Consider the following 20,451-nt stretch of genomic DNA (forward strand, 5'->3'; position numbering starts at 1 on the left):
AGCGTTTTCTGCCACACTTTTTCCTTCCCACAGACTTCCCACTGAGGTGCCTTGATACAGCACTCTGGGAACAGCCTATTCGTTCAGAAATGTCTTTGTGTGTCTTACCCTCTTGCTTGAGGGTGTCAATGATGGCTTTCTGGACAGCAGTCAGGTCGGCAGTCTTACCCATGATTGCGGTTTTGAGTAATGAACCAGGCTGGGAGTTTTTAAAAGCCTCAGGAATCTTTTGCAGGTGTTTAGAGTTAATTAGTTGATTCAGATGATTAGGTTAATAGCTCGTTTAGAGAACCTTTTCATGATATGCAAATTTTTAGAGATAGGAAATTTGGGTTTTCATGAGCTGTATGCCAAAATCATCAATATTAAAACAATAAAAGGCTTGAACTACTTCAGTTGGTGTGTAATGAATCTAAAATATATGAAAGTCTAATGTTTATCAGTACATTACAGAAAATAATGAACTTTATCACAATATGCTAATTTTTTTAGAAGGACCTGTATATATTCCACCACCATATAAGCCTGATGTCTTGTATGAATTGCATAGATTTATGCTGTATAGACAAGAGTGTATAATGATTGCGATAGGAGATTACAATGCGGTAATGGATCCACTCAGGGATAGAACGTCTACCAGAGGGGGAAGAACACAAAAGGTAGATTTGTTTAAATTAGCCCAGGAATTCAACTGGATTGATGTTTGGCGGTTTCAGAACCGGGAAGAAACCATGTTCTCCTGCTACTCTAAATGGCATCAAACCTGGTCAAGGATAGATATGGCCCTGGGAAATAAAAATCTAATGTCCCAAAATAGGCTTTATCAGATCATAGTGCAGTGGTACTGGAATTCGATTTGAACAGAAAGAATATTTTGCCACTGTTCAAGTTCAACTCGCACTGGCTATCGTTGATTTCAGATAAAGAGAGTATAACGGAGGAGTTAAAAGTCTTCTTCCAGGAGAATAATAATTCCGCTAATAGATTAATTGTTTGGGATACTGCCAAGGCATATTTAAGAGGACTGCTGTTTAAAAGGGTAAACTACTGGAAGAAAAGTACCAAAGAAAGAGGTAACGCACTGGAAAAAAAATGAAAAGAAACAAGAATTGCATGTATAATGTATCCCACCGAATTTAATAGGCAAGTATGGGAGGAAGAACAGGAAAAATTAAAAATACATCAGCTAGATAGAAGTAGGAAAGAACTGCTCTTTCAAGGGATCCGGTTAGCCTCAGAGGGAGAAAAGGTTGGTAACATTTTAGCAAACATAGTAAAAAATCAAAGAGGGAAATCCTGGATAGGGGCGATTAGAGATAAAATGGATAAAATTATTAGTTCCCCTGAAGGAATTAAAAAGTTTTTTTTGGAATATTTCCAGGAACTTTATAACTCTAGGGTACAATACTCAAAACAAGATTTGGATCTATATTTAGACCAGATTGCTTTGAGAGAGATATCTCAGGCCCAAAAGGAATATTTAGAAAAAGAAATATCGACGGCAGAAATAAATGAGGTTCTGGGTAAAGTGAAACCCGAAAAAACACCAGGGTGTGATGGCCTTCCATTTGAAATATATAAAACATTCTCCCAGGTGTTAATACCAGAATTAAAAACAACATTGTGTGAGGCTAAAAAAATAGGGGACTTACCGGATTCTATGAAAGAGACAATTATAACATTAATTCCAAAAAAGGGTAAAGAACAATTAGACCCTGGGTCATATTGACCAATATCCTTGTTAAATGTGGACATTAAAATTCTGGCAAAGGTCTATGCAGATAGGCTTTCTAAGGTGATCAAAGTTATAATCCACGAAGATCAGACTGATTTTATACCCGGTAGAACGATATATTCAAATATAAGAAGGTTATTCCTTAATGTTGAGGCTAACAGAATAGAAACAGGTGAGACAGCTATACTTTCACTAGATGCTCAAAAGGCATTTGACTGTATTGAATGGGAGTATTTGTGGGCAGTTCTGAAAAGGGTTGGTATAGGGGAGGGATTTATAAGATGGGCCCAGCTTATATACTCCCACCCGAGGGCTAGGGTGATGGTGGACGGGAGCTTGTCCCTGCCTCTTGCCCTACATCGGGGCACTAGGCAGGGGTGCCCTCTCTCCCCATTAGGCCTCTTTCACACAGGCGTCATGTTTTTTGCCCGGATAAGAGGCGGGTGCGTTGCGGGAAAATGCGCGATTTTTCCGCGCGAGTGCAAAACATTGTCTGGAGGGGTTAAAAAAATAAAAAAGTTAACTCACCTTATCCTCTTGTTTGCGTAGTTCGTTCCCGGTCTGTTCTTTGCTAGCTGTGGGCTTGGGCTGAATGACCTGTGGTGACGTCAGATCACATGCTCCAATCACATGGTCCATCACCATGGTGATGGAGCATGTGATCTGACATCACCACAGGTCCTTTAGCCCAAGCCCACAGCTAGCAAAGAACAGACCGGGAACGAACTACGCGAACAAGAGGATAAGGTGAGTTAACTTTTTTATTTTTTTAACCCTTCCAGCACTATTATACTATGCATTCTGTAGTCAGAATGCTATTATTTTCCCTTATAACCATGTTATAAGGGAAAATAATACAGTGAATAGACTGTCACCTAGAACCCATGCGTGAAAATCGCACCTCATCCGCACTTGCTTGCGGATGCTTGCGATTTTCACGCAACCCCATTCACTTCTATGGGGCCTGCGTTGCGTGGATTATCGCACCGCAACGCACAAAGAGGAGCATGCTGCGATTTTCACGCAACGCATAAGTGATGCGTGAAAATCACCGCTCATGTGAACAGCCCCAAAGAAATGAATGGGTCAGGATTCAGTGCGGGTGCAATGCGTTCAACTCACGTATCGCACCCGCGCGGAATACTCGCTCGTGTGAAAGGGGCCTTACTAATTGCTATTGCCCCTGGCAAGTATAATAAGAAATTATAGGGAGTTTAAAGGTTTTCAATATGCGGGAGGAGATGAAAAATTATTAATGTATGCAGATGATATTAAATTTTTTATGTATAACACTGGGGATCAGTTTAATAGAGTAATAGATATAATAGATAAATTTGGTTTCTTTTCTGGTTTAAATATTAACTGGGGGAAATCTCATATGATGAGATTAGGAGATGCCCAGTCACAGGGGGATGTAAGGGTACACGTGCTTGAGAAACATGAGAGTTTTAAATATTTAGGTATTCAAGTCTCCGGAAGCATAAATGTACTCCCCATAATAAAAGAACTTAGAACCAAAATACACATTTGGAAAAGATTACCGCTGTCAATTCAGGGTCGGGTAAATCTAATAAAAATGGTTCTCCTCCCAAAAATACTTTATGTTCTACAGAATGCCCCATTGAGACTACCGCAGAAGATTTTTAGGTTACTCTATAGCATAATGGGGGATTTCATTTGGAAGGGTGCTATCCCTAGGATAAAAAAAAAAAGTGCTTCAGCTCCCAGTAAGAAAGGGTGGACTAGCTGTCCCGAACTGGTTTTTCTACTATTTAGTAACACAATATACAGGGTGGGCCATTTATATGGATACACCTTAATAAAATGTGAATGGTTGGTGATATTAACTTCCAGCATATGCTCTGAAGATACGAGATGTGCAGCACCTGAAACTACGGATACTGGAAGCCTGTGCTAGCATTTCTCCTGCGGTGTTGCTATCAGTGTGTGAAGAGTGGGAGAAGAGGGTTGCATTGACAATCCAACACAATGGGCAGCACATTGAACACATTTTATAAGTGGTAAATAACTCATGAAAAAATAAAGTTACGTTTAAACCAAGCACACCATTGTTTTTCTTGTGAAATTCCCATTAAGTTTGATGTGTCACATGACCCTCTTCCTATTGAAAAAACAAAAGTTGGATTCAAAATGGCCAACTTCAAAATGGCCGCCATGGTCACCACCCATCTTGAAAAGTTTCCCCCCTCACATATACTAATGTGCCACAAACAGGAAGTTAATATCACCAACCATTCCCATTTTATTAAGGTGTATCCCTATAAACGGCCCACCCTGTAGTCAGATAAAAGGTAATTTGAATGGATTAGTGGGAAGGCAGGAACTAAATAAACTGGGTGACTGGAATCACTTACAGGTATTGGAATCAGGCACACTAGGGAAAAAGAATACAACAAATAGAATACTTAATTCACTGGAGTATATATGGGCGGAAATGAAAAAAAATATTAGAGATTAAAGGTTTTTTGCACTCTACACCTATTTGGAAAAATTTTAATTTAAAGGAATTCCAAACAATTGGGACTTACATAGATTGGGAAAGAAAGGGGATGAAGTATCTAGGCCAGATATTCGAGGAAGATAAACTGAAGGACTTTAGTACACTGGTTAGGGAGTTTGGGATCCCCCCAAATGATTCCAATAAATACTTCCAGCTCATGGATGCGTTGAGGACAGAGGTGCAGGTAGACAAATATAAAAAGGAACAATCAGATAGATTATACAAATTCACCAATGGAGAGGAAAAAAAAGGAACAACTGCAAAAAGGTACAGGATTTTGATGGAGGTAAAAAAAAAAACGGATTACAATACTTGCCAGAAGAAAATGGGAAAAAGAATAAAAAAAATTTACAGAAGAGAAATGGAAAGATGCCCTTAGAAGTTATACTATGGTGTCGGATAGGGGCTCACATAAGACATCACAGTTTTTCATAGTGCATAGATTACATCGATCCCCTTGGATGTTAAAGAGAATGGGTGTGAGAGCTTCAGACAAGTGCCCAAAATGCAGGGGAGAGAAAGCAGACCTAATACACTGTTTCTGGAGATGCCCCAGATTGTTTAGATATTTAGTAAAGAAATAGCTGAGATAGTATCAGTACTTTTGGAGGTCCAAGTGTCTGAAGATCCAGTAGTTTGTATATTAGGAGCAACCGAACATCTGAAGTTAAATAAAGAGACACGATTGGTCCTGGGTAAAGTACTTTTCCAAGCTAGACTCCTTATATTGAGGAATTGGGATAAAGAAGATCCCCGACAGTGGGACAGTGGCGAGAAGCAGTTGTTAACTTGATTAAAGTGGAACGGGTTACTGAATGCTATATCAAAAAAACTAAAAAACTCGAGGAAATGTGGAAAAAATGGCTATATTAGGGCTTGGAAGTTGGATTTTTTTTTTTTCATCCCTCGGGGTGGTGGGTGGTAAAAAATAGGAAAAAGCTATAATAATTAATTTGTAATATGGATTTTTTCATTGTTCAATTTTGGTGATTTGAGTATAAATGTATATGTTTTTAAAAAAATAAATAAATAAAGATTTAATAAAAATAAAAAAAAGTTAATTCTTATGAATAGGGCTAAAAATGCCAAAAAGAAGTGACATATGTGGGGGGTAGGTTGCTATAACAGCATTTGCCCAGGTGCTACATGCCAGAGATTGCACCAGCAAACTTAAGCTTTACCACAGTTTAGGCCAGGGATCAGCAACCTCCGGCACTCCGGCTGTTCTGAAACTACAATTCCCAGAAACCTCCTTTCACTTCAGTGGGAGTTACAAGAACAACCAAGTAAGTCTGCACTCTGGGAGTTGTAGTTTCACAGCAGCTGCCCGATGGTTGCTGATCCCTGGTTTAGGCAGTGAACTGAACCCCTGCACATGGTCCCGGCATCATAAAAAGAGTATATGCTCTGACGTGCTCTCCTTCTATATTTCTCATGGTACTCTGTAGTTAGTCTTAAGATTAATGCACATTTCAAGGCCAAGTACACCAAGTATGTATGGTAGCATGCCAAGTCCTGTCAAGCACCTCCATAGGACGACACACTCTAATGGATTATGCCACAATTTTGGAATGTCACAGAGTCTGGATTATGGATCTGTACTAGTGTTGATCAAGCACCAAAGTGCTCGGGTGCAATATGGAAATCAATTGGAGAACCCGAGCATTAAACCAGGCACCCCCTGCTCTGAAGAGGGGAGGGTGTCTGGTTCATAGGAAAAGGTCAGAAATTGATGGAAACACCAACGAAATGGCTCAGGAACAGCATGGGGAGGATGTCTGGATGCATTTTGGACTCCCAGGTCGCTGCTGGGAACAATGCTGTCCGAGTAGTACGCCAATTTTACAGACTGACAATAATACGCACAAAACCGAAGATAAAATCGATTTTAGAGGAAAAATTGTTAGGAAACATTCTTTCCTGTATATTTACTTGTATATAAAGTGCAAGTGCTGCCAAAAATTACAAGGAAGAGGCACTCCGATACAACCTGTATATCACATAAAGGAGGGCCTCATTCACATTGTGGTACAATTGTTCAGGTAGTGGGACTCCTACACTCATGAAGCCTATGCACTAAGTGAAAGGGCTGCCAAAAATTACAAGGAACTGGCACTCCAATACACCCTTAGTTACACTTAAAGGAGAGCATCATACACAGCCCTGAAAAATTATGATTGTTGGCCTGCTGGTGACCCTCAAAAACATTAGGAGCAAGGGCCTGCTGGTGACCCTGTAAAACATTATAGGTGAGGGCCTGATGCTGATCTGACCATTTCAAACATTAGGGGTGAGGGTCTGCTGCTGATCTGACCATATAAAAAATTAGGGGTGAGGGTCTGCTACTGACCTGACCTTCTAAAACATTAGGGGTGAGGGTCTGCTGCTGAGCTGACCATCTAAAAAATTAGGGGTGAGGGTCTGCTGCTGATCTGACCATCTAAAACATTAGGGGTGAGGGCCTGCTGCTGATCGAACCATCTAAAATATTAGAGGTGAGGGCCTGCTGCTGATCTGACCATTTAAAACATTAGGGGTGAGGGCAGCCTAATAAGCATGTTGATATGATGGAGGAGGAGGACAAGAAAAGGAAGAATTAATCATATACCCTTTTTTGTGGTGGAAGGGGTGCATGGGAATACAGTGTATTCAATACACCATAAAAGCCACATTTAAAGTGCCTTTATGTTCAGCCGCTTTCCTCTGGTGGAGTAGAGAGGTCAGGGGCAATTCCGGCCATGTTCATTCTTATAAGAATTAACCGGTCAGCATTTTCAGTTGACAGGCGGATGCGCTTATCTGTTATTATGCCCCCAGCAGCACTAAATACCAGATCTAACGAAAAGCTGGTGGCAGGCCAGCACCTCCAAGGCGTAGAGCGCCAGTTCATGCCACGTGTCCAGCTTGGACACCCAATAGTTGTAGGGCACAGAGGGATCACTGATCACTGAGGACCCTGACACGGACTGCTACGTACTCCTTCACGATCTTCCAAAACCTTTCTCTCCTTGTGACACTAGGCCGCCCATCAGGGTGAGGGTGCTAGCGGGGTGTCATGAAAATGTCCCAGGCCTTGGATAGTGTTGCCCTGCCTTTGTTGGAACTATTGTGTGTTCCCCTCATCTCCCCTCCTTGGTTGCCCAAAGAACTACGTACTCTGCCGCCAGCGTTGTCAGCTGGAAATGTTTGGAGCAATTTTTCCACAAGGACCTTCTGGTATTGCACCATTTTGCCCATCCTCTCCACCACAGTAATGAGAGATGAGAAGTTCTCTTTGTAATGGGGGTCAAGAAGGGTGAACAACCAGTAATCGGTGTTGGCCAAAATGGGTATAACGCGAGGGTCACAGGAAAGGCAGCATAACATAAAGTCAGCCATGTGTGCCAGAGTCCCAACAGACAAGACTTTGCTGTCCTCATCAGGAGGATGACTCTCAATCTTCTCATCCTCTTCCTCCTCTTTTGCCCATCCACGCTGAATAGATGGGATAAAACTTCCATGGGTACTACCCTCTGTAGCGGAGGCAACCGTCTCCTGCTCCTCCTCCTCATCATCATCCAGAAGACGCTGAGAAGACGAACTGAGGGTGGTCTGGCTATCCCCCTGTGTAATGTCTTCTTCCCCCATTTCCACCTCTTCCACATGCACAGCGTCCGCCTTCATTGTAAGCAGCGAGCGTTTCAGTAGACACAGAAGTGGGATGGTTACACTGATAATAGCGACATCGCCGCTCACCATCTGTGTTGATTCCTCAAAGTTGCGTAAAACCTCACAGAGATCAGACATCCATGCCCACTCCTTGCTTGTGAAGAGCGGAAGCTGACTGGAAAGGTGACGACCATGTTGCAGCTGGTATTCCACTACTGCCCTCTGCTGCTCAAAAAGCCTGGCCAACATGTGGAACGTGGAGTTCCAGTGCGTGCTCACGTAGCACAACAGTCAGTGAGCTGGCAATTGCAAGTGCTGCTGCAGCGTTGCAGCTGTAGATGACATTTGGAAATGGGCACACACGCGGCGCACCTTCACCAGTAGCTCAGGCAAATTGGGTAGGTTTTGAGAGACTGCTGAACTACTAAGTTGAACACGTGGGCTAGGCATGGGATGTGTGTGAGCTTGTGGAGCTCCAAAGCCGCCAAGTTACGGCTATTATCAGACACAACCATGCCTGGTTCTAGGTTGAGCCACAGCTCAGTCTGGTCCCTTATACCCTGCCACAGCTCTGCGTCGGTGTGCTGCTTGTCACCTAAGCAAACAAGTTTCAGCACGGCTTGTTGCCACTTCCCCACTGCAGTGCTACACTGCTTCCAGCTACTGACTGATGGCTGACCTGTGCTGCAAGATGAGAATTCAGAGGTGGAAGTGGAGGAGGAGGTTGAGTAGGAGAAAGGGGGGGGGGGTGTTGCAGCCACTAATGTTGGTGGTGGCAGAAACCCTGATGGAATTAGGGCACTGAATCCTTGGCATCGGTAGCACCTATGCCATCCCAGGGTACGACTCGCTCCCAGCCTCCACAACGTTATCCCAGTGTGCCGTCAGGGAAATGTAGCATCCCTGGCCACAAGCACTTTTCCATGTGTCAGTCCTTAAGGTGGACCTTTCCAATAACTGCGTTGGTCAGGGCATGGGTGATGTTACAGGACACATGCTGGTGTAAGGCGGAAACGGCACACCGGGACAAATAGTGCCGTCTGGCGACTGAGCACCGAGGGACCGCCACCGCCATCAGACTGCGGAAAGCCTCAGTGGCAACATTTCCAGCGCCAGCAATTTGGAAAGGTGCATATTTAGTGCTATGGCCTGTGGGTGGGAGGCTGGGTATTTGCGCTTTCATTCAAAGACCTGGGGTATGGACATCTGCACGCTGCGCTGGGACACAGAAGTGGATGTGCCAGCTGATGGTGCTTGCAAAAGTCCAGGTGCAGGGCGGGAGGCATCCGGGCCTGCGTCTTGGACATGGGATTGGCCAGCAAGTAACACAGAGGAAGAGGAGGCAGTGGTGTGACCCGCAGACACTGATTGTGGACCCAGGCGTTTGGCCCACCTATTGATGACATGTGGCGGATCATGCTGGTGGTGGTGAGGTTGCTAGTGTTCATGCCCCTGCTAATTTTTGTACGGCACAGGTTGCAAATGACAATTCTTTTATTGTCCGCACTTTCCTAAAAAAATCGCCAGACTGCGGAACACCTAGCCCTTGGCAAGGGAGATTGTTGCAAGGGGGTCTTCCAGGGAACAGTTGCAGGCCTGTTTTGTGTGGCCCGCATTCTCCCTTTTACTACCCCACTGCCTCTTCCAGCCTGTTGTGGTACTGCGGATCCCTCCCCCTCTGTACTGCTGTCCTCGCTCGGCTTGCCACCTTCTCAGATTGGGTCAGTGATTTCATCGTCCACCACCTCCTCTTCCACTTCTTCACTCTGGTCATCCTCCTGACTTGTTGACCTAACAAGAACCTTGCTTATTGACAACTGTGTCTCTGTAACGCACCTAGTTGATCAGTTAGGATCTCAACTGCGGAAGCAATGGACATCCACTATTATCCCACCACCCTTGTGTTTGGCTGTGGGATTCGCGGTTACTCAGTATGTACCCCAGGCGTCACTCTCAGTCTTAGGCGGAGAGTTTGGGGTAACAAAATCATTTACCGCTATCCATCTAATTAGTTTTACTGATGGTAAGGAGGGACTCTCAGAATTACAGGAGTCACGAGTTAGTATAAGCTTGTGCAACGTTCAGAGTTAGCATCTAGTATGCAATAGCTTCAGAGTTAGTATATAGCATGTCCTCAGTTTAGTATATAGTATGCCATAGGTTCAAGGTTAGTATATAGCATGTCCTCAGTTTAGTATATAGTATGCCATAGGTTCAGAGTTAGTATAGCATGTCCATAGTTTAGTATACACTATGCAGTAGGTTCAGAGTTAGTATAGCATGTCCACAGTTTGATATATACTATGCAGTAGGTTCAGAGTTTGTATAGCATGTCCACAGTTTGATATATACTATGCAGTAGGTTCAGAGTTTGTATAGCATGTCCACAGTTTGGTATATACTATACAGTAGGTTCAGAGTTTGTATAGCATGTCCACAGTTTGGTATATACTATGCAGTAGGTTCAGAGTTAGTATAGCATGTCCACAGTTTGGTATATACTATGCAGTAGGTTCAGAGTTAGTATAGCATGTCCACAGTTTGGTATATACTATGCAGTAGGTTCAGAGTTAGTATAGCATGTCCACAGTTTAGTATACACTATGCAGTAGGTTCACTCTGAGTTCCAGGACATTAATCAGAGCAGGTAACAGGCATATACTTGTGGTTAGTTGGTCCTGGCTAGAAAGCCAGTGGCAAGAAGGTAGACAGTCCTTCACGATGTAGTTAGGCATACAGGTTTGGATATGTGGACAGAGTCTTCAGATACCATGGAGCTAGCAGGGTGCGCACTCCATTAGTGGAACACCCTGCTTAGCACCTGTCTTCAATTTAAGGGCTGAATGGTAAGTGGGCGGAGTCACAGAAGGCCCGGCGGCCACTGCGTTCCACGCTGGAACGCAAGCCAGCGTAACAACACAGGCGGTCGCTGCGTTCCACGCTGGAACGCAAGCCAGCGTATCATCGCAGACGGCCGGTGCGTTCCACGCTGGAGCGCAAGCCAGCGTATCGTCACAGGGAGCCGCTGCGGTCTAGGCTGTATTGTTACAGTCTCATCCTCATCAAGCTCTTGAGACACTAATTGCCGTTGACTTATTGGCAACTGTGTCTCATCATCATCCACCTTGTGAAACACTAATTGCCGTTCCCCACCGTCATCTTCTTGTAACTGTGGATGCTCAAGAGGTTGGGAATCAGTGCACACGATCTCCTCATGTCCCTCTTCAAGCGTACTTGGCGAGAGGCCCAAATCAAGGAATGGCGCTGAAAAGAGCTCCTCGGAATATCCGAGTGTGGGATCACTTGTTTGGCCAGACTCTCCATGGTGGGAGGAAGGAGGATCAGGGCGAGGATTCTGTTGGGTCTCTGTTAGAGACTGTTGGGTCTCTAACACCTATCAACACTCAAAACTCTCGCAAAAAAACTCAAAATTCCTCTCCCTACACTATCTGTCCCTTCTGCTGCAGCTCGCCCTGACTAAGTCTGAGCCGAACCACGTGTCATCGGGTGTTATATAGCACACGATGGCGCGTTCCGGCCAGCCAATCACTGTAATGCCAGTAACTAACATGGCTGTGTAGCAGCCAACAAACGTGTGGAAAGGAGACTCAAGCATCAAGTGAAAAAGGTGTTCGGCCGAGCATGCTCGCCCAACACTAATCTGTACCAATACGGCCATGAGCCCAAACCCTTATGCCAGTAGAACACTCCTATTCAAATTTCATCCTCTTTCCTTGATCATAAATATAATGAATCTGGGATTTTACAATGGTCCACGCTGACATTTTCTTACATTTTGTTAAGAGCTTCTTACTTGTTTGTTCTCATGGAACAAATTTAGTAAAGTATTGTGACGTGCTACCTAAATTCTTGACAGGCTGCAAATCACATCGCAACCACACTGGGTGGCCACACACAGACACATATACCGTAGGATAGATGTCTTGAGACAGAGTATCACAAGATCATGCTGTGGCCTGCTCCTGCCACACATCCAAAAATAAAAGGTAAGGAAGGGGTCATCTCTACATAGAGGGTGGGTGTGAGACTAATCAACAAACATAAAAATTAGGCTTGCTTCCAGGTGCTGCTTCACACGCCATCTTCCTGTTTATGCCCCCCTATCCCATTTTCATGACTTGAGCGCCTTTTTGATGCATGTTTTCACCATTCCTTAAAGTAGGGGTTAGTAAGACATCTAATAGACCCCCTCCATGAGCCTGTAGCATTCGCATGAGTTGCTTCTGTGGACGTATGCCCAGTGGCGTTGCTAGGGTCTCAAAAGATCCGGAGCCCAAGCCCAAATTAATATGGTCCAGTTCTCCAAGTCGTCCCCCCTCTACCCACACACTTGCTATACAGCAGCACATACCTCTCACATCCAGGGCCTCCAGGTGACGTCTCCTCCAATGTAGATCTTCTCTGTCATCATCTTCTCCATTCGGTCCGGACAAATTCTCTTAGCCGCTTTGTCTCTACAGAGTGTGGCACACAGACATCTTAGCTTCTTCCTCACTTTTCTATCATTATCCCCCAACCTGGAGCCCCCACAGTGTTATCCTGATGCTCGCTGTGCCCCCCCAATACCCCCAAATACTATCCTGAATATATATGATTGCCCCCCATAGTAATAGTGCTCCTCCAAGTCCCACCAATAGTAATTCATTTCCAGAATGCCCCCATTAGTAATACTGCCCTCTACAGTTCTCCCCCAACCGTGATAACGCTCCCCAAGAGTGTCCCTATTAGTAGAAGAGCTCCAGTCCAGTATTAATAATGCCCTCACAGAACCCCCAGTAGAAAGAATCCCCCCTATTGTTCCGCATTGGTAATAATGCTATCTACAGACCGCTCAGTAGTAATGGGGCCCCCATAGTGCTCTTAGTAGAAATAATGCAGATCTATAAGTCCCTCCTATAGAGCCCCCAGTAGTAATAAGAACACCTATAATGTCCCCTGGATTTGCAGTATCTCCTGTAGTTATATTCCTCCCTCCACCATACAGTCCCATGTAAATAACATCACACCATCTCTCATGCCCTCTCCAAAATACAGTCCTATGTAAAGAACATCATTACCTTCCCTTCAGCCCATCCAACATACAGTCCCATGTAAATAACACTATTTCCCTCCCTCTGCCATAGAATACCATGTAAATAACATAACACCATCTCCCCAGCCCCCTCCAACTTACAGTCTCATGTAAATAACATCCCTCTCTATCTACAACCCTCTCCAAAATACAGCCCCATGTAAATAATATCACCTTCTCCCTAGCCGCCTTCAACATATAGTCCCAAGTAAATAATATCACCCCCTCCCCAGCCACCTCCAACATGCAATCCCATGTAAACATCACCCCCTCAACCTTCAGTCCCATGTAAATAACATAATTCACCCCCACCTTCAACATACAGTCCCATGTAAATTACATCGCCTCCTCAAAATTCAGTCCCATGTAAATAACATTACTCCCTCAGACCCCTGTAACATTTAGTCCCATGTAAATCACGTCACTCCCTCCCACAGCACCCATCAACATACAGTCCCATGTAAATAATGTCACTCCCTCCCCCAGCCCCCTCAGTCATACAGTTTCATGTAAATAAGATCCATCCCTCCCACAGCCGCCATCAACATACAGTCCTATGTAAATAACATCCCACCCTCCCCAGCCCCCTGCAACATACAGTCCCATGTAAATAACATCACTTCCTCCTACAGCCACCATCGACATACAGTCCCATGTAAATAACATCCTTCCCTTCAGCCCTAAGACACAGTCCCAGTTAAATAACCAGAACTCCCAGCATTGCTCTGCCTCTACCTTCACTTACCTCTCCTCCTGTAGCAGACATTACCACAGCTTCTTCCCCAGGACTTCTCCTCTTCATTGCCGTCCTCCCCTGCACTGGTCACATGATGGTGACATCATTCTAGGTCATTCTCAACTACTGCCTGTTTTACTGGTCACATGACCTGTGATGTCACCACAGGTCCTTCAGATCTTCTACTGCATTAGATTCAATTGTATTGCCGTCCTGAGGACCAGGGGCGGATTAAGTGCATGATAGGCCCGGGGCTGTCTACCCAACTTGGGCCCCTCACTCCATTTTAGTTTAGTTTTTTGTTGTATGAAGAGGCTGCTGTGCTTCATGAGCGCCACAGTCTAGGACATATGACATCTTCAGACTAAAAAAAACACCCCAAATTGGGTCCTAGACTGAAAAATGTGGTCGCCAAATTTAAAATACATAGAATTATAATAAAAAAAACATGGAGGAGAATACAGCACCACATACCTCTTACATCCAGTGACATCTCCTGTCATGTAGACCTTCTCTTTCCTCTTCTCCTCCATTTGACCCGGACCACCATGGCAAATTTTTTCAGCCAGATCTCGTCTCTACAGTTTGTAACACAGACACGTTAGATTTCTCAATTTTTCCATCAACCTCCTCATCCTGGTGTCCCCACAGTGTCATCCTGCTGCCACCCCCAATACTGTGCCCGTTTTGCTCCCCAATGTCCAAGGTACTATACTGCTGAAAAAATAGTGACCCTAATAGACATAATTGGAGTCATTTATCAAACTGGAGTAAAATAGAACTGGATTTCCAAAAGAGCTGTCAAAAATGAAAGGTGGAATCTGATTGGTTGCTATGGGCAACTAAGCCAGTCCTACTTTGCACCAGTTTGATAAATTACCCCAAATGTTCCTATAGTGTCCACAGCAGCTATAACGTCCCCTAGAGACCCCCAGTAATAATAACACCCTATATTGTGCTCCAGGCAATAATCCCTGTATAGTGTCTGCAAAAATAATAGAATGGCCCCTACAGTGCCTCCCCAATAGCAACACCCCCATATAGTAATTTCCACCACACTGCCCCATATAGTAATTCCCCATAGTAATTTGCCCCCACACAGTAATTTGCCCCAAACTGCCCCCATATAGTAGTTTTTCCCCACACAGTAATTTCCCCTACATAGTAATTTGCCCCACACTACCCCACATAGTAATTTCCACCACACTGCCCCCACATAGTAATTTCCCTCACACTGCCCCCACATAGTAATTTCCCTCACACTGCCCCACATAGTAATTTGCCCCCACATAGAAATTACCTCACACTGTCCCCACATAGAAATTACCCTACACTGCCCCACATAGTAATTTCCCCCACACTGCCCCCCCCATAGTAATTTCTCCCACCCTGTCCCCACACAATAGTTTTCCCCACACTGCCCCCACACAATAGTTTCCCCCACTTCGTAATTTGCCCCACATAGCAATTTCCCCAACACTGTCCCCACATAGCAATTTCTCCCACACTGCCCCCACACAATAGTTTCCCCCACACTGTCCCCACATAGTAATTTCCACCACACTGCCCCCACATAGTAATTTGCCCCTACACTGCCCCATATAGTAATTTGCCCCCACACTGCCCCATAAAGTAATTTGCCCCCACATAGTAGTCCCTCCCATAATTTGTACCCACACTGCCCCATATAGTAATTTTCCCCCACATATTAGTCCCTCCCATAATAATTAGGCCCCACACAGCTACATATAGTAATTTGCCCCCACATAGTAGTCCCTCCCATAATAATTTGCCCCCACACTGCCCCCACAGTAATTTGCCCCCACACTGCCCCATATAGTAATTTTCCCCCACATAGTAGTCCCTCTCATAATAATTTGCCCCCACATAGTAATTTGTCCCCACATAGTATACCATCCCATAATAATTTGGCCCCACAGCCCCCACATCCCCGCCTCCCATGTACTCAATGTCTCTTAATATGTCCTACTGTTTGTCCCCCACATGTCCCCCAAAGTAGGCACATGAAATAAAAAAATAAAAAATGGAAAAAAAATGAAAAGCTAAATACTCACCTATGTCCAGGGCCAGCCGCTTGCTCGCAGAGGAAGGCTGGATGAGGCAGTGCTGCGTCCCGGCACAGGCGCGCGATGACGTCATCACGCACGCCTGCGTCAGGATTTCACTACCGCATAGGCCTCAGGCCTACTAGACCTGAAGCCTATGGCGGTGATCGGCAACGGGACAGGGAGCTATGCGCTCCCGTGCCCCGCCGCAGTATGTGGGCGTTCGGGTCGGCGTTGGGCCCCCCAGCGGTGCTGGGCCCGGGACTGCCGACCCCAACGTCCCTATTGTAATCTGCCACTGCTGAGGACTTACAGTTGTATCTAGCAGGCAGGCAGGACATTCGGGACCTGGGACAAAACATCAGGGGCCCAGGCCCGGAATGTTTTGACTAGAGGTGGGATGACGAATCAGTCAAATACACGAATCCCTTTAATCTTGCTGGAATTGTGGGATTTGTGGACTCGTTGTCGACGAATCCCGTTATCGAATTATTGTCTGATTCATTGCTATGAGGGCGGTTTACTTTAACTTTAAATCAGCGCATCTTTATTACTTTACAATGAAGCTCCAGTAACAGGCAGAGCGGGCGACGGCATAACTCACGTGACGCGCCTGCTCTGCCTGCTTCATTCATAAAGTGGGCGGAGCAGGTGCGTCACGTGAGTGAGTGACGTTACGCTGCCGCCCGCTCTGCCTGTTACTGGAGCTTGATTGTAAGGTAATAAAGATGCGCTGAACCTAATTTAAGTTAAAGTAAAAGTTACTGCCGGGCCGGGGCTGTTATGGGGAGGGGGATTTATGGATGGCACTGTTATGGGAGATCTCTGGATGGTGCTGTTATGGTGGATCTGTGGATGGCGCTGTTATGGGGGATCTGTGGATGGCGCTGGTATGGGGGATTTGTGGATGACACATATAGCATAAGATGCTATATAGTGTCATCTACAGACCCCCTCCATAACAATGTCATCCACAGAACACCCTCCCCATAAAAGTGCCATCCACAGATCCCCTCCATAACAGCGCCATCCACAGATCCATAGATCCACCCCATAACAGTGTCATCCACAGATCCCCCCATAACAGCGCCATCCACAGATCCCCCATAACAGTGACATCCACAGATCCCCCATAACAGTGACATCCACAGATCCCCATAACAGTGACATCCACAGATCCCCCCATAACAGTGACATCCACAGATCCCCCCATAACAGTGACATCCACAGATCCCCTCATAACAGCGCCATCCACAGATCTCCCCATAACAGTGCCATCCACAGATCCCCCCATAACAGTGACATCCACAGATCTCCCCATAACAGTGACATCCACAGATCCACCCCATAACAGTGACATCCACAGATCCCCCCATAACAGTGGCATCCACTGATCCCCCATAACAGTGTCATCCACAGATCCCCCCATAACAGCGCCATCCGCAGATCCCCCATAATAGTGTCTCATCCACAGATCACTTTGTTTCCTACACCGTTCACACAATTCTTATGTACATGATTCGTAGTATTCGAGATTCGAAAGATTCGATATATTCGAGAACCTTTTCAGAATTAGATTAGAAAAAAATTGGATTCGTCCCACCTCTAGTTTTGACCTAGAAACGCCCCTGCGTATGCCCTTAATGGTGCATCTAATGTATATTCATGATGATGGAGCAAAGTCTGCAAGCACTGAATGATTATTAGCAGCAATACAACGATATATAAAAGTCAACTGACCTGTCAAGATGTCTAATACATAGCAAAAAATAAGGGCAGATATGTCAGAGTCAGTATGGAGCACAACAGTCATTGGAGATACTTTCCACTTATGGATCCAGTAGTGAGTCCTTGGCTGTCTTTAATGTCTGTAGATCAATGAGAGCCGAAGAGCCAGAATAAAGAGCCACTCAAGTAAGAGTTCAATGGCCTCCATGTAATACAACATTTTCCCTACAGTGACCACAGCAGAGGAAATGTCAGGCCAGAGAAGGTGTCCTCTGGTATCTAGAATATGCCATAACATAAATATCACTAGGGGTACAGCCAATGGAACCCTGGAGTGAAGGGACCTCTCAAGTGAATGGGGCTGTGTTTTAGATCCCAGCACAGTGGGTGGCCAGGAGAGTCATTGTGAAGAGAAGTATGGTGAAACTTAAGCCCCTTCATAGCTCTGGTGGTGGTCCAGGCAGTTTAACCCCCACTGATCAGTAACTGTGCCTTCTCAAACAGCTGATCGGCAGGGGTCCCAAGTGTCAGACCCTCCCCTATAAGATACTGATGACCTATCCAGCTGTTAGGTCATCATTATAAGTCTCTGAAAACTCCTTTAATGGAATATTCTAGAAATGTACTACAGTGGGAAAACCCCTTCAAATGCATTTGAGCTCTGTAATTTACCACGCAACTTAAGAACTTCCAGACTGTGAAAGCAAACAAAAATCATTTCCAAAAAAATCACAAAGACAAAAAGGAATTGATACATTGGAACAGTGTCGGACTGGGGTGCCTAGGGCCCACCAGTAAAATTCATTCTGGGGGCCCAATTTACAGCTACATGCAAATCTTACCTTCTCACACAGTGACAGACAGCAGCAAGACGATACAAGATGATTGACTATAGGGGGTCCCTGCAGTGACTTCAAGATGGCAGGTCCCTGGGGAAAGGTGATACTGGATTGTCTGCCTTCTATACCTAGAAGTAGTGATGAGCGACATAAGCAATATTCGAATTCGCAATATTTCACAAATTATTGGCCGAATATTCGCCATAAATTAGCAAATTCGAGAATTCGTGATCTCCAGTCATTATTTAATTAATTGTGAAAATCGGCAATGTAATATATTCCTGATAAAAATTAGCGATTAGAATATTCGTTATCAACACTAAGGGGCAGGCAACTTTCCTATTGGTTGCTAGGGATGTTGCTAAGTGCCGATATTCACGATAAATTTGCGATAGATTCGCTATTAGAATATTCGCGATCAACACTATTTGCGAATACGAATATAGCACTATATTCTAAATATTTGCGAATTCTCGAAGTGCTGATATTCGTGATTTAAATTAGCGATTCGAATATTCACGCTCAACACTAATCTCAACCACTCAAGTACTTAATGTGAGCATAGGTTGGTTGAGGTGCTGTATATGCCCTCAGTCTACTGTATTATGTGCCACTTGTGCAAGGGGTGAAGGGCTAGGGGCCGACCCTACTCAGGGGCCCACCGGGGATTCACCTGTTCCCCTGTGGGCCAGTCCAAGCCTGCATATGAAGAGGAATTAATACATTATGGACAACCACTTTTAAAATTTGAAGAAAGTCCTATAATTTTCACATTCTAAATTTAAGAAGTATTCCCTTCTCGGGATCACCCCTTAACGACCTCCTCCAGGAATTGGTCGGAACTATGGAAGCAGCCAAGAGGCCTCCTCTATAATGTTTTATAGCTCCTGTACACTTGTATGGGAGCTCTGGAAACATAGAGCAGTCCATTTGGCTGGTTCTGTAGTCCCAACCACCTCTGGTGGCCATGTCCAGGCTGGTGGAGGTCAAGAAGGGGATCTACTGAGATTAGAATACCCCTTAAGGTTGGTGAGCCTACAGGCTTTTGCAGACTTTGAAATAACACATTTTACACTGGAACAATGGTAATTGCTCCACATCTCCTTCACTAAACATCTTCTCGATGGAAGTTTTATAGCAATTTCCCAACATGTGTTTATTTTGGATGACTAGCATTTTTGGTGGAAGAGAAGGGATTGTAAAGAATCCGAGAAGTACACAAAACCCATCAGTTATCTCCCTTGTCTAATGCAAGCTACGGTATGTCAGAGCTAATTTCTGCTCCTCTGCCTTGTATAGCAAAAAACTAAATTGACTTAAATTGAGATCTTTTAAAGAAAACATTATGTTTAAAATCAAATTCCTCAAAAAAGAAAAAAATGAAAAAAATACTTGAAAACATAACTGCAGGCTCATCCCTTGTGGATTGAATCCTGCCTTATTTCAGTCTCATAGATTGGTAATAGGGCAGAATGAGGGTCTCTTAATTATGAGGCCCAATATGAACCACTGACACAGAGCTCCAAATCCTCTGCAATGACATGGTAGCTTCCCTGACATATCTGTATTAGCCGGTACTTGCATTTTCCGTATACTAACAATTCTGGAGCCACCTTTCTCATAACTATGACTTGTACAATTATTCTGTTATTCTTCATGGAAATCTATGAATAAACTAAATATTGGGTGTCACTATTGTCCTTGTGAATATGGTGTATTCCTACAGAGCCAGGCACTGTCAGCCCTGAAGTCAGCGTATGCAGGAACACATCCCATACCGGTAGCACCCAGATACCAATTAACTTACACACTTTCAGCAGGATTGACAAGGAAATCAGAAATCCGAGTTCTAAGAAAAGATGTGCCAGAATCACCTTACTATTCTCCTTGTGCAGTCACTGTGTACGTAAATTACATTACTTATCCTGTACTGACCCTAAGTTATATCCTGTATTATACTCCAGAGCTGCACTCACTATTCTGCTGGTGCAGTCACTGTGTATGTAAATTACATTACTTATCCTGTACTGATCCTGAGTTACATCCTGTATTATATTCCAGAGCTGCACTCACTATTCTGCTGGTG

The sequence above is a fragment of the Bufo gargarizans genome, chromosome 6 (assembly GCF_014858855.1).
Source record: "Bufo gargarizans isolate SCDJY-AF-19 chromosome 6, ASM1485885v1, whole genome shotgun sequence".
In the NCBI taxonomy this organism is placed as follows: Eukaryota; Metazoa; Chordata; class Amphibia; order Anura; family Bufonidae; genus Bufo; species Bufo gargarizans.